Consider the following 14022-nt stretch of genomic DNA (forward strand, 5'->3'; position numbering starts at 1 on the left):
ATTACATGAGAAAGAGCTAAACTAACTTTCTTATCTTGGCTGCACATTGTGAACATAAAGAAAGCACTCATCCATCTTGACTCATTTAATCATTATTGCATTTGGACCAATGTGGATACCGAAGGCTATATAATACTAAATTAATTGCTGCTACCTGCAATGGTATTAATTCATTATAAAGGTATATCTTTGGCATTTGTTCCTTTGTGTTGTTGAGGAAGAATACAGCTGTTATCTAAAAGGCTGCATTTCTTCATTAGAAACCTGGGCTTGTATCAAAGAGCCTGTGCAAATGATCCCCGAAAGGTCAATCTCTGCTTGTATATTTGTGTTAGAAAATTCATTAACAAGAACAAAATGAAAAAAAGAATCAAATTTTATTTGTCATGTATGCAAACATATAGATTACACAACATGTAGTGAAATGCTTTAGTGGCTGTCAGTGACATAAAAATAGAACCAATAAGAATAAAGAATGAAAAAAGGAAGGATAAAAAAAAAGAATGAAGATAAACTAAGAATAGAATTTGAACAAAATTACGATAAAAAAAATTAATTTGTTACAGAAGTGAGAAAGGGAAGAAAGTATATGGAAAAATATAGGCAGGTGGTCATAATATATATATATATATATATATATATATATATATATATATATATATATATATATATATATATATATATATATATATATAAGCTAATATTGCTAATATAAGCTAATATTGTGTTGGTTCCCTTTTTGCTGCCAAGGTGTATTCTGACACCTTTCTATCAGAACCAGCATTAACTTCTTTAGCAATTTGAGCAACAGTAGCTCATCTGTTGGATCTGATCACATGGGCCAGCCTTTGCTGCCCACGTGCATCAATGAGCCTTGGCCGCCCATGACCCCGTCGCCCACTGTTCCTTCCTTGGACCACTTTTGATGGATACTGACCACTGCAGACCGGGAACACCCCACAAGAGCTGCAGTTTTGGAGATGCTCTGATCCAGTCGTCTAGCCATCACAATTTGGCCCTTGTCAAATTCACTCAAATCCTTACGCTTGCCCATTTTTCCTGCTTCTAACACATCAACTTTGAGGACAAAATGTTCACTTGCTGCCTAATATATCCCACCCACTAACAGGTGCCATGATGAGGAGATAATCAGTCTTATTCACTTCACCTCTCAGTGCTCATAATGTTATGCCTGATCAGTGTATGAATGCATGGTAGAGCAGTATGACTATTGTGACTTAAAAAGGAAGGAAGTGACTTGCAGTGTGAATTTTGCGACATGTTCAGTATTTATATGTAAGCTGTTTGTTCAGTAACCTCAAGCCCAATTAACCCCTTTGGGATGAACTGTAACACAGACTGTACCCCAGACCCATTTTATTATGAACACACATGACAGAAATCCCATTTTGCTGTTAATTATCCCCATGTTTGTGTTGCAGTCTCTTTCTACAGCACTACATTTAATTCAACAGCAACCGTCCCTCATTGCAGTGAAGTTAGAATAGGTTTAGGGGGCTGGGGACTGTGGCCTCAATCCATTCTTTTCATCTTCTAATCTTCTGCTCAAGGTCACTGAGTGAATAGCTTTCTGTGCATCCGGTCCACAGAGAGTGAGCATTGATCTTTAGCTGAAGTGCAGTCACGGCTTTTGCCTCATGATGGGCAAGACCAGGCTCTGCTGGGTATTAAAGCTGTTTTGATAGGGCACTCATCGCCTGTCACACATGACATCATTCAGCATTTTGCACTGAGCTGAATGGCTTTCAGCAGTGGTACATTTCCTTTGTCCCTGATTACTAATTTAACTAATGGTATAATGGAAATAAGGGAAATACGTTTTGAACAAACTAATGAACACATTGTGGGCATGTTAGAGGTATAAGCATGCTAATCTATATGTGTATCATTTTTTCATGTGATGTACAGAATTTCAGTGCTCTATTAAAATTATCGAAAATACTTCCAAATTTAATTCCAAAATAATATAAAAACGATAGAATATGAAACTACAAATGTCATAATATGTGTAATTATACTAAGTCTACTAAGTAGTATGTCAAAAAGTGTATGCTACTAATGTCAGGTATTGCAAGCCATGCTGTCATGCTGGCTTGACGTAGCCTACGATTTAGCAGGGCATCATTTATCGTTTCCATGGCAACCAGAGAAAAAACGCGACCACCCTACTATTTTAGATAGTACGGTTGTATGCGGGTTTGGACGTTGCCATGGTCACACACATCGCACGCCTAGCTACTGGATGAGACTAGGGTGGGGAAGATGATACAAGGTTGCCAGATTGGCATGATTTTTACTGTACCAAAGCTTAAAAATGTCCCCAATTTCCTGCAAAATATTACCAACTAAACAAAAAGACAGAAACAAAACAAAAAAGAGCAACCAACACGATTATAAATAAATCAACAAAACATAAACAGATTCACATTCACCAGCCTAACGCGATTTTTCATAACAGGATAGTTTAATTACATTTCCGGCACAATCTGGCAACCGTAAGGAGAGCTCGTAGATGCGGCCAGCAGATGTCGCTGTTGTATCTCAGCTTGATTTGCTGCAGTGAGGTGGAAAAGAGGAGAGAAGAGGGATGCTACAGCGGCACAGAAGGAGGAGAGCTGTCTCGGTTTCTCATCTCTCTCTCTCTCTCTCTCTCTCTCCGCAGTTTTTTCCCAGCTCGTTTCCTCTCCCGGCGGATGTGTGTATCGGATGCTTTATACGCCTCGGCTCGCCGGTGTCTCACCAAAACGGTGCGGGTTTTCGGCGGAGATCGTTAGAGATGCTTAACGGATTCGGCCCCTGTGTGAAGAGCGGGCTTTAATCAGAGGAGCGCGTTTTATTTTTCACTCTGGATAGCAGTCGGTAAGCGCAATGTCATTCCAGCTGACACACACACACACACACACACACACACACACGCTCCATGAACTACACTGCAATATCGACTGTGATCAGAAGAGCATCACTGTTCCTGTATGCCTATAATATGATGCATTTTTGTTTGTTTGTTTGTTTGGTTTTATTTCATGCATTCCTCATGGTTCCTCGATTTGATAGTGTAGACTGATAAAGGACTCCATTAGAGGCCCATTCTCCATCCGAGGAGATGGTTGATGGAGATGGAAATGGAGGTAGGGGTGGGGGTGGGAGAGATGAAAATGGGAATTACTTCCCTATTGACCTCAATTGTAATGCTGTATTTATTCCCATGCTCCGATTCATGGGAATAAGACGGTGCGGTCATCATGGCCGCGGGTCCTAACATGTTATGGCCTTAAAAATAGGCATTAAGGAATGGGCCATTGATTAGACTACAATGGAAACAAAAGGATACTGCCTTATTAAAAAAAAAAAAAAAAAAGCATGCTGTATTTGTGTTTTCACACACACAGAGACACACACATTGTCAAACACACATGCATGTACATACATAGAAAGGAAGCATAAAATTGACATTCTCACAAATGAGGCCATATCATGTAATTGGACAGCTGTAGACATGAGGCCATGAAATCATACCATATAATCATCTATTGCTATCATAATAATATATTTTATACTATGTAATTGCTACCCACAGATACTGGCTCCTATATTTACACTCCATCTTACATATAAAGCATGTAATATTGCACCTGCACATCTGTTCATATTTGAAACAGCAGCAGCTGCTTGCTTTTTTGCTCAGTGTTTATGTCTTCCTGCGCTTATTACTAAGAACCCGTTCAGATTGTAACTGTTTGCCGGTTGGGACCGAGAAGGACGCAGCACACCATTAACCTCTTTAATAGTGGATCATGTGGAATTAATGAGGCAATCTTTAGTCAGGAATTGGTAATATTACAGATCTGAAGGCTGTGTATGAAATTCAGAGCAGACTGGGTTGTGTTTGTGTTGAGGGATTTGCCTGTGCAGGTCACAGAGATACTCTTAAATATGCTATCAATGCTTTTTTTTTCCTTGAGCATGTTGGAAGTATAGTAGAAAGAAAGGCTGTTGCTGGTGATTGGAGCAGCAGCCTCTGTTGGGAGACTGATGTCACTGCTTGACCAGCTGCACCTTGATAGATGTAGGATAATAGACGTAAGCTCAGATCAACAATTCAATCAAGAATATTTCAGAACAGAGAGCTGTTACGAGCATGAATTATTTAAATGATGCATTTGCACCAGATGGAACACATTAGGCTTGATATTAGGCATTCTTTCACCAATTACCTGTTATCCCTTGCCATCAGTATCCTCAGCACAGCTAGATGTTTGGTGTGTGGGTACGTTTGGATGAACGTGTGAAGATTTTGTTGCTTAGTACATTATGTACAGGATGTATCAGCTCTTTTCTAATTATTTGCTTTGGAACCTTGCTTCAGTCAAGGCATGGTGCTGTTTCATAACACAAGAGAGCGTCTTCATCTCTCCAAATGTCTTATACCATAATCCAAATATCTAATATGTGGTTTGTGTGGCAGTCATTGCGTCTAGACTTTAGGTGTAAATCCCAGCTTTTCGAGGTACCATACAGGGCCTGTCTGGTCTCCATTTTTATGTAGTTGAGCAGAGAAATTGATGTTTTCCTTTGAGAGGACTTGGCAATCTTGTGTGATCGCTTTGACCCGAGGTAAAGGCAGAAAATACATTAGATCCGAGTCTGAAACCTCTTAAACAGAGACAGACCTAATTCCACCTTGCCACTAGACAGAAAATGGAAATGACTGTGACTAAATTTAGAGTAAGGCTAGTGAAAAAAGGGACAAAACTCTGCATAGTTTTTGTGATAGAGGACAAAATCCCGGAAGAAATCATCAGTTTGATCAGTCCAGTCAAGTCAGTTGGTCTCCTCATTATGGTTCTTCTCATCATTATGGTCCTCTGAAAAATTCAGCAATGACCACGATGGCTTTCATTGTCAACACAGCTGATTCTACAAGCAGCAGATTGTCCGTGGCTGGCACGCATGGAATGACACTGCAGTTTTTTTTTTTTTTGACATTTGTGAAACTGTTCCCAATATGTGATGCCAACTGGGCCTTGAAATGTGTTGATTAATTTCAGAGCTTGATACTTCTTCTTTGTTCGAAGGCTTCTAAGACAAAAGGCTGTTTGTAAGTGTAACAATTCCTGCTTAAAAAAACTGCTATTGGCTTCAATTTTTAAATGCAACAGCAATTTGGACCATCTTGAGACAATGGGAGTTTAAGGCCAGCTCATTATTTGCAAATGGAATTCAACCACCATCCTCTTGTTTTGTTAAAATGCCAGAAGAGTCCTCTTGGATGTATTTCCTCTGTTGGGTAAGAGTCATCTCCCTGCACTGTTTAATGCCCATATCAAGTGCATGCAGGAGCTCTCTTTCCCCGTTCCTACTTTCATTTGATCAGTGTAGCATAGAAAGATGCAATTATACATATACCTACTCATGCTCTGCAGACTGGAAGCTAATTTTGTGGTGCACAAACTGTTAGTGCTTCCGAGATCAGAGAAACATGCGTAGCTGGCTACCTGGAATCAGGAGAGACAATTCATGCTTAGTGAGCTTTTGCACTTGAAAAGGAAACCACTGACATATAAAATGTGAATTATGAGAGACAGCAGGGATATTGCAGTATATTTATAGTTCACTTGACCTCTCCAGGGTGGTTGGTTTCATATATTTTTTTTTTGTTTTACTATAACTGAGTTGGTGTTTCTGTAAAAGTCAAATGTAAATTGAAATCCCCCATAGGAGGTTCTAAAGGATAGAGAAAGATGAGTGATGAGAGGAAATGGGAAATGAAATTCAAATTTTCATGCCGCTTGGCTGATTAGATGAGTCACTCATTTATGCATTTCCAGGGGGTTAGCATATTCATCTTGTGTGAGAGAGATATATAGTAATAATAGAGTAGACCATGATGTTGACATTGAGTAAGTCACATCAGATAATCTGATAGGAAAAAGGAAAGGAACAAAAAAAAAGAATGATAGTGTAGAACAGTACAACAGATCAACTGACCACATAAACAATAAGAAATGCTAAGATGCTTAATGCATTGAACAAAACAATACAATTCTACAGCTACAATATGTGCAGATTTCTAAACTAATTGCCAGGTACATGATACTAAGCATGGTTTATACACAATTCTAGTGAGTTCAGTTAAACCCTTATTTACACAAAGCTGTCCTTTCGATGGAATAATCAAGGTTTTATCTGTGCCATTATCCAGATTGTATATATAGCACCACATCTTCAGTCTTGCAATGCATAAAGCTGTTCTTCTTTTGTTCTTTAAATGATGTTTTGCATTCAGCTTCAATTACACCGTCATGTTCAAGTTGTTGCTTAGTGACATTGATTTCCGTGCCTTTGCCATCAGTGGAAATTATTTCCTGTCACTATAGTCGTTGTTGCATAAAGTCCCTATTGCTTTGTACCTACTGTCCACCAACCTTGTTAATCCATCCTTCAACTGAACAGTTAGAGACCCTAGTCATGATTCCATACCTCTGGAGCATTTAAGGGGTTAAGGCCCTTGCTCAAAGGTCCAGCTGTGGTATCTTGGCAGTGCTGGGATTTGAACTCACAACCTTCGGATTGGTAGACTTGACCCACTGAGGCACGAGTAACCTAGTCTCAGCCTCAGATGTCACACAAATGTTGGCTGAACATCTGATGCATATGGCACACAAAATCGGAAAGCCTGCAAAAGCAGGCTCCGGGAGACATATGTGTCACGTTTTCATGACATTTTGCCTTAATACAAAGCTGTTGTGATGCTCTGCTTCCCTCATGGAAGATGGAAGCTGTCTGTGACACTGAGCGCTTATGATCAGCTAAACACTGGATTTTCCAAATGATGTGAAGTTCACGGTATAGACTCATAAATTTGCATGACTTTCTTAAATGACGCCTGTTTTTGTAGGGACATCGACATTAACTTTTCTGTGATTGGTTGCTTTGCATGTCAGTCAAACACCCTCTTGAGTCCAGACCTCCTGCTGTCAGTCTGAAGATCTGGCTACATGAGACTACCAGTACACTAACCAGAGTTCAGCAGCACAGCCTAGATGAATAGTTAAAACTGGGTATTCAAATATGTCATATATAATATATTATTGTTCTTTGAGAGGATAACAAATTACAGCAAGTCTAAGCAAAGTCATTTGTTTTCAAATAGAATCAAACACCAGCCATTTAACTCGCTCAGGTCTGTCCGGTCCTGCAGAATAACTGATGTATAGGGAAGATGCAAAGAAGTTTCCAAAGCCATTCCGGACAGTCAGAGACATATCTTCCCCTCCACAGATTCTGTTTTATCAGCCCTGCTTCTATTCCTTACAAACACTTAAACAGCTCTATTAACATGAGGCTTAAACATGGTTTGTCTTGCTGTGCTACAGCCGAATTAAAGGTTTGTTGTGCTGTTTCTTCACCAAACATGAGTAGTCTGTGCCAGACCTCCTTACCATGAACAATTTCCATGGAGCTAATCATATTCTAGACAGCAAATTTGTTGTCTCCCAGAAGCACAAAAGAGCTTAAAAGAAATCATAAAGGGAATATCCAAGATGCAGTGCAGGTAGATGAGTAAGATTTAGATATAATAACCAAATATTGTCACATTGCCATTGGATTCATCAGCTTCTCTCACAAGACTTGGCATCGTTTTATGGAAACATATAGGCTATCTTCATATGAGCCCTTGGTGCTGAAAAACTAAAGGCCATGGGATCTGATGGCTGTGCCAGTTGCCAGCACAATAGATTGAAATTTAAAAATGGTGCTTTGAGCCATGTCCCAAAAAGGAAAGGCGGTCATTAATCTTATGCAAGCCAACTGTTATTATGACAGAGGTGCTTGACGCTATCATAACTTGATCCACAAGCCTGTAACTGAAATCCCACATCAGATTCTTGTAAGAGTCTTAATTGGAGTTTAAACCTGGAAGCTCAGCTTAGTGCAGCAATTATAAGTGAGAAGAACAAGAACAAGAGGAAGTTTCTTGATGGTGAAGTTATAAATCTCAATCATTGTTGTGGAACCCTGTGTTCACAGTTGCAAGTGACAGGCAGCCATTCAGTTGAGCCACGATTTCAGCGACATCAACAAACAACACACACACGAGGCAGTGCGACAAGTGACATTTTTGCATTGAGACTTTTTCATCTCTGTGCAATTCAGGCCTGAAAAATGCACACAACTGGCTCGAATGATTTCTTAATCCAACCGTATGGTAGGTAGGTGCGATCCAAAATTGTTGGAGCCTCCCGATTTGTTTCCCATTTAAGCACTGACTACATGATAAACAACACACAAGCTACACCTTAAGGATTTTGCATATGCATTTTATGAGCAATCCATACATCAGTTTACATTCAAAGAAAACACTGCAATGAGAGAAAGAGGAAATTTATTTTCTTATGCGCTGCTATGTACTGGTTCTTAAAGATAAAATACACAAAAAAAAAAACCCCAGAAAATAATGAATACTGAGAAAATATTTGAAATATCTGACTAAGCATTGAAAAAAGACTTTATTTCCATCATACATCTACTTGTGGACAGTGCAATGAAATTTCTTTCTGGATTAGAGAACATAGCATAGAGCCAAAGAGCAGATAAGGTTAAGGGCCATGCTCAAGGTCCCAGTGGTGGCGTCTTGGCAGTCACAACATGTTGATCATTATCCCAGAACTTTAACTGAAATGATATCTAGTCAACACATAGCTGTCATGGGGTAAAATAGTGGAAACTTGTACAATGGCTTAAATGCTTAAGGCAAAAAGGCACAAATCTGACATATAAGTAAAAGATAACAGTTAAGAACGCACAGTACAGTGCAACATGATTTAAGCTGGGTCAGAAGACTGTACGTAAAAAAAAAAAAAAAAAAGCATTAGGCCTGACATAATTAGTCTTTATCACCAATGTCATGCTCAGCTGTCCTTGGAGAACATTACTGGAGGAGGCCTTTAATTGCCTTGGCTTTGTCCTGTTTTTGCAACATATCTGTGACATTTGGCCAGGTTGGCATATCTTTTCAAACCTTTCCAGCCTCTGCCAAAGCCTGAGTAGTCTGTAATTTGTTATATGCAAAAGTTTTTAACAGAGCATAACCATTTCTGCTCTCATTAATATTTGGATTCAAATATCATAACCAACATTAAAGGGGTGGTTTAGCAAAAAATTAAGCTGACATATATGGATCATCCAAGACATGTTTACTGTGTACATTTTATTTGATTTTTCATCAGAGCTATACAGGGCTAAAAAATTGTTCACACATTGCTTAAGTGGTTTCTGACACTTTATTACCTGTAACACATTGCATAACCTAACAATTCTTACAACATTATTTGAGGTTGTTATCACTAGTTTAATACAGTATTAGAATTTATTTTGAATACAGAGATAAAAAAGCCGTTAACATGTTTACCTTACACCTCCAGGGTTAGTACGAGTCCCACCTCTGCCCTGTGTGCCTGAGGTTTGCATGTTCTCCCTGTGCTTTGGAGGTTTCCTTCCTCCTTCAGTCCAAGACTTGGCACCCTATTCAGGATGTCCCCAGCCTTGTGCCCCGAACACCCTGGGATAGACTCCGGGCTCCTTGCAACCCTGTGCAGGATAAGCAGTAAAGAAACAGAACCAGAAAATCCATCCATTTTCATACTGGGTCACAAAGAAACCTGGAGTCTTTCCTAGAAGACTCGGTGCACAAGGCAGGGGACATCCTGGACAGGATGCCCGGCTACTGCAGGGCACAATCCAACACACACCCACTCACACACCTTACAGACAGTTTAGAGATGCCAGTCAGCCTGCAACACATTTCTTTGGACTGGAGGAAGGAAACCAAAGTTCCTGGAGGAAACCCTCGAGGCATAGAGGCATGCAGCACTACTCCACACACATGCAGAGACAGGAATAATTGAATAATTCATTTGGTTAATAGAAAACAGTATTTGAATATATTTTAATATAAGTGTTTTGAATGGTGGTAGTAGTAGTAAAAGTTAAAGTATTTCATTTATGTGAAATGAAAAGAAATAACATAAACCACAAAAACACTGCATAGTTCTGTATAAATTGTATACTTTCCATTGCACTCTATTTATACCATTACTTTCTTTAGAGTCTACTATATTTTAATATATGTTTATTATATTGTTTTCTTTCTAGCATATTTATTTCTATATTGATTAGAGTCTGTTTTCTCAATCTTTTTTCTTTCTATTGTTCACTGTGTACATCTGAATAAGTAAGAAATAAAGAACACTGAAGCTTGAAAATTCAGACGTTTAGTATGCTTGTGGGATGATTTTGCGAGACTGAAACATCTAGGCCCCATTATACTATATGGCACATTTTTTCCTTTTCTAATAAAATATCCCTAAATCACCGTATCACTAAATCTAATCAGAGCACAAGGCCGAGCTCTAAAATCTGCATCAGTAGGCCAAAAGGAAAAGCCTTAAGAAGTGCACTAGGCCTTCTAGAGGGATCAGATATGCACATATAAGGTAAAGGGCAAGTAGGACATCACTTGCCAAATGTCATGCTCAGGTTTGTGTGCATATATACTGTCTCAGTGTTAGAAGAAGAGATTAGATTAGAGATTAGATTCCTTTAAGACCTTATTGAACATTTTAATCCTCTCATCGCATTTTATTCTAATTGCGATCCATTCCTGCATTAGTCGAAATGAAACCGCAATCTCTGCACTGAGCATTTTCTGTGTTTTGAAGTGGTACATCGAACCCGCTATTGGCAAACACTTTTGTCCAGATGAGGTGATATTATGTAAGGTGCTGATGGCTTCAGTCCTGCATTGAAGAGAACATAATTCCCATTTAACACGGAGCAGAAAGAAGAGGTTGGGTCGAACATTCTGTGTTCAAATGTTTATCCTGTCTCTTTTATTTATGCTTAGTTTATTTAAGGCAGGTTTACGCTGTATAATGTTCGACCGGATTTCTCACACATCACAAAGAATTCGTTGGTGGTGAGTTGAGATCGAATTCGTTTGACGGGTTCACTAGTGGGTAATTTAGTGCCGTTGTAACACGGCAAAGTTCTGGTAATGTCAGAATTTAAAGGAAATCGTTAACAGTGAGTGCTGTTATGACACTCATCTAAAAGCCATCAATAGGAGGATGGTGTAGGATGACACAAAACATACAGCACAGCTACAAATACACTGTAAAAAGGGAATATGTGGTCAGTCAGATTCAAGAAAAGATATATATATAGATAGATAGATAGATAGTTTACCTAAAAATAATGTTATACAAAATGATGTTTAGTGAGCGTGATTAATTCATGTAGTATTAACATAACACAGTTGCATTGTGAAATCTCCCAAGGATGTTGGCACTGATGTTGGAAATATAACTATTTAGGTGATTAAATCATGTGAAAATTGTTGGGGAAAAAACAGTGTTTGATTCTCAGCTCAGGTCCGAGCCCAGTGTTTGATTTTAATCAAATAAATACCTGATCAAATCATGTTGGATGTACACAAAGTGATTGTGTTAATGTTACTCAATTGAATCACGCGGTGCAGACGCATGCGTTCGAATGAAGGAAATTCAGTGAGCTTTGTTTCAGTGTAGAGGTGATAATGGCATCACATACACAAATATTCGAAACATCCAACTTCAAGCCCACTTTGAAGAACACTTCTGTTCATGAGGCATATTTTCTACACGTAGAACATAGTAAATTTCTCCGTTAAAAAATTTTCTGCTGAAGTCGCCCAATCTTCAGCCTGAAGAACAGTTCCAAGCCTAAACAAGCATCTCTGTGCCAAATGATCCATCTGCTTGATTAGCTGTGCTGGATTAGGTTTAAAATCGAATTCTCTAGGACATTAGATCTCAGGGATCTCAGGGTTCAATGATCACTGTACAAAGTAGAGAGTTTGCGCTGTAAGGTGTCAGAAGCTTTGACAGACGTGTAGCAACGATACAACTTGGCAGGTACACTCGCTGGTCCCGCACTGATGGCTTTGGATTTTTGTCTGATATACTGCACCGCACCCGGTGGATTTTCAACCCGTCGTGCTGTGGGCTGTAAGCACACTGGAACATCTGGTTTTATTGGAGCAGTGCAGCCTTGAGTGCGAGACAGAATTTGGTGAAGTGGATTTTCAGCTCGCTAAAAGACGAGGCAGACGCTGCCAGCGGAGACTAATTTGTTGTCAAAAGCATATGGCTAAGGCCTTAATGGGAGGTACTTGGGATGAAAACCAGCTCAGGACAGATGTCCCCGGTGACAATTTTTTTTTACTAAAAATAAAGCGTAACAGGTTGTTCAAGAGCACAAAGTGCCAAAAGTAATGGCTGCCATATTGTGAACATCCAGGCAAGATTGATTGTTTATCATGTAGTTATTAGACAAATCTAGTCACAGTGTGAAGTGAAAATGCTGCAGGTTTCTGCATTTTATTTATTGATTTATTCATATTCCAGCACTTTGTTTTACTGAACCTTAATGACTATGAGATGCTGGCTGTCTTTGATACGACCCCATTTCTTAGAGCTTTGTTTAAGTCCACCGGCAGAGGGCTTAAGTCCAGCGGTTGAGCTTATGAGGGGCATTTATTAGGACTGCTTTAACCTTACCACTTGCTGTAAACATCACTTGAAACACAAGAATTCAATATCCATCACTTTGAAGAGACAGTTTTGGCTAGCAGATTGATTCATAAAGGCAAGGCTCTTTTTTTCTTACATGCATTTTTAGACTGTAGTTAGATATGCTGTCAGGGCTGTCAGGAATCACAGCATGGCTGTGAAGGGATGCGTCATATCTTTTGTAGGATCTGTTAATCATTTGGGTGATGGGGAGTGAGATAACCTGTAAGGGTTGTAAGCAGAGGTCTTGTGATTCTGTGGTAATGTAAAAATGACACAATATCACGTATAGATAGCATTATCTATTTGGAGGCTATGACATAAGGAGGCGTTTATTTCCAATTTTGGTATCTGTTTCTGATGTTTAAGATTAAAAATGAAAAAGAAGCAAAAGACCAACACATAGCTGTTACTGTTTAAATAGCTGGTACATCCATGCAGAATTATGATCACTTGAAAATCGTCTTTGAACAGTTCATATTTTTATATCCACACTTCTTAGGTAAATCAGATCCGTGTGGCATGTAGGCAAAGCAATCAAATTTGGGCTACTTCTACACTCGAATTGTCAATGTGCTTATAGTGCAGTTCCACGAGCAGCTGAGTAAATGCTAGTACGCAGTCAGGAGCAGTCAGTCAAGCTAGGAATGATACAATCTTACAAGGCAAAGAAGAATTACTGCAAACTATACATGCAGAATAAAGCAGTGCAGGTCATCGATTACCTCAAGAGGCACATCAGCATACAAAAAAAAACACACCTGGATAAACATGTTATGCACTAAAAGGTGCTGAAAGTGCTTCTTTGTCGATATTCAAGTGCTTTCGGAAACATCTTTGAGTGGTTTATGACACATGAGTCAACCTGTAAAAGCAGGATAATATATTCCACTGTTGTGGAGCCACAAGTAAACAAGCTTGGACTTAAACTTACACAGTGGGTGGCTGAAAGAGGTAGAGCTAGGATTTTTAAAGACATAAACATGATGGCTGAGGTTATAAATGTGTTCTTATACAAAAAAAAAAAAAAAACAGTCATGTGAGTAATAAGCAATAAATATTGGCTTAGATGACTCTTGCTCGCGAAGCAATGTTAAGAACAAATGAAATTATAGAAAGCCATAATGAGTTAAAAGAGATTTAAGAATAAATAAAAGTACAACCCAGGATTCTATAAGAGCCATTTAGTAGGGTTCAGTATGCTCCTTACCTGGCGAAGGAATCTTCAGTCTTTATCATTAAATCAGAATGGATACTCAAAATAGAATAGTAAATCAATCATTTTTAAAACAATTATATAATAATAATAATAATAATAATAATAATAATAATAATAATAATAATAATAATAAATAAAATAATAATTTATTAAAATAATAATAATGATGAT

General features: G+C 38.7%; 1 protein-coding gene across 6 annotated transcripts in view; it reads left to right on the top strand.

Annotated features, from left to right (window-relative positions):
* The first annotated feature begins 2605 nt into the window (after nt 1–2605).
* ctnnd2b (catenin (cadherin-associated protein), delta 2b) overlaps nt 2606–14022 on the top strand; it is an 83459-nt gene continuing 72042 nt past the window's right edge. For 5 of the 6 annotated variants that reach the window (XM_058395848.1, XM_058395851.1, XM_058395852.1 and 2 more), the window contains exon 1: nt 2607–2880. The gene's annotated coding sequence lies outside the window, so the exon portion shown is untranslated. Of the gene's footprint in view, nt 2881–14022 lie in introns of all 6 variants that reach the window. The other variant, XM_058395850.1, reaches the window with a different exon arrangement.

Source organism: Hemibagrus wyckioides, linkage group LG07, assembly GCF_019097595.1.
Source record: "Hemibagrus wyckioides isolate EC202008001 linkage group LG07, SWU_Hwy_1.0, whole genome shotgun sequence".
In the NCBI taxonomy this organism is placed as follows: Eukaryota; Metazoa; Chordata; class Actinopteri; order Siluriformes; family Bagridae; genus Hemibagrus; species Hemibagrus wyckioides.